Below are 2329 nucleotides of genomic sequence, written 5' to 3'. Positions count from 1 at the left end.
CTGTGCTGAAAGAGATATTTCTTTGTCTAGTAAGGGCAGGGTGTATTTCTCTCGCTTTCTCTTTTCACTGCTACTGTACATCACAGGCATGCCAGTTCTTTTGTTCGCTGATACACAGAGAATGTGCTGACGTAATTAAATGCAGTGCAGTCACATTTATATCACACACAATGCGGCAGTACAGTGCTGGAAAAAACACAAAACGGCCCCACTGCCACCGCAGATTTTGTGTTTTAAATTCATGCTTACGTTGACAATTTGATAAATGCAAAACATCTCTTTTTCTTTTTCATTATTTAATCTAAAAGCAGCCATGCTTTTCTGTAGATGCTACAGTTGCAATAAAAGGCCAAACTGTTACAGAAATATAATTGTAACATCGCTTAAAAGTGCAGTTATGTGTGAAGAGCACAGACTAGTACGACTTCATAGCCAAAGATTCTACAGGCTATACTTGAGCTTTCACTGTAGTAAAACTATTTATAAACAGAGATAAGTCTAGGACAGGCACAAAGATTAACCTCCTAGAGGTGAAATGGGAAACCAACATACCAAAGTGGTTCACAAAATAAAAATGTTAATGTTCAAGCATGGAGAATTATGGGAGTTGTGGCAAAGCCTACCTTTGTAAACCTGTACAGGAAAAATCAGAACACAGCAGCACCAACCGAGGATTCCCTGCACAAGGCTGCAGCATGCTTGGAATCAAATCCAGTGGTTGATAATTGATGGCGAATGCACATCAAAACCAGGTTCTAACATGGATTCCTTTTTTGCCTACAAGGAGAACAAATATATTTAACATACAGATTACTAATCACTGGCCTCAATGAGTGCTTTGAGTGGCATTAACTAGCGGAACATACATGTCTAAATGAACAGCCTTTTAGCGTCCTAACTGTTCCATTATCCTTTTTTGAGGTTAGCAGTGTTGTAGATTAAGTCCGAAGCTCAGATAAAACGGTGGCTTTATACCTATTTTTGTTTGGAGTTGGAAAGTCCCATCACTGGATGCTGCTTGTCTGTACTAGACACATAACTTCCTTTTAGTTCCCATGTTCATTCCCAGGGTCTTATGAGTTTTTGATTGATTTGCTGAACTTTTAGAAGGTGGTTTCATTTCTAAGTAGATGCATCAACAATGATGTTGAGGATTTATAACAAGCGCCATCCTCTCAGTAAGAAGGTTGTGAGGCGCTTTCGAGCTGCCCCTGTACTATACATTTCATAATCTTTCTACATGTCATGTGTAGATGAGAATGACTGTACATGGTGGAAGCGGTCAAACCTCCATCTGAACATGGTTTGTGTAGCCCTATACTTTGAATGCCTCGTTGACGTGAGTGGTTAGAAATCACTACCCTCAGGTGTGAACTATTAGTTTGAAGGTCTAAGCAAGTGTAATTAGGTTTTCAATCCCTGTGCAGAATCTATGATGTGCATTATAGATCTCTCACTTGTTCCCATGCACTTGTTCCCATGCGGTTGGAGAAAGCACTTTGGGTCTGATTATTTAGTTCCTGAACTAAACCTGATTAAATGATGAGGCTACTGAGCTTTGAGGTGGACATAGCGAGAATTGTTAACAATACAACATTTATTGTCATATCAAATGATTATTTGCAGGAATGTGTGGCGTAAATGTAATTTATTGTTGGCTATGAGCTTGCCTTTTGCTGAAAATGAAATACTGAAACACTGAAGCACACTGTTGTGGAACACTGTTTGAGATTGCATATGAAACAGTTTTTCTTGTGTACCACCACAATCAGCCACCTAGATTTATTTTCATATGTCAGCGTTTCCTCCTGTGATTGCTTTTTAGGATACTGAGTAAAAGTCACTTTTTCCGATCATAGATTTTTTTGATTCTATCTAGAGAGTTGTGATTCGAATGTCATGTTATGTTACATCTACTGGAGTTTTTAAGTAGATAACCTGGTTACACTATTCTTTTGATGTCCTATTATAGGTCAGGCAATCAATATCCCAGATGCCAGGCATCTTCCAGGGAGGCCTTGATGCTGGCCACCTTGGGGACTGGGGTCATATGGCGATTTGTTCATACTGTACCAAGTCCGTCCTACTATTGCTCTGTAAATGGAGTGAATTACAATCCATTCAACACTCGACTCTCTGTTTGCCATCACTACCACTGCCATAGGCTTCCAAGTAACGCTAGAGTAGAGGTACATAGACTCAGCATTCAAAAACACACTCAGCAGTGCTATAAGATAACTGTCCAGTATAGTGTTTCTCTTTTGAAAAAGGGAAGTACTACATTTTGCATAAAGGCACAAAACAGCATACTACAATAAAGAGCTAGAGA

Source organism: Pleurodeles waltl, chromosome 3_1 (assembly GCF_031143425.1).
Source record: "Pleurodeles waltl isolate 20211129_DDA chromosome 3_1, aPleWal1.hap1.20221129, whole genome shotgun sequence".
NCBI lineage: Eukaryota > Metazoa > Chordata > Amphibia > Caudata > Salamandridae > Pleurodeles > Pleurodeles waltl.
This window is presented reverse-complemented; position numbering follows the sequence as displayed.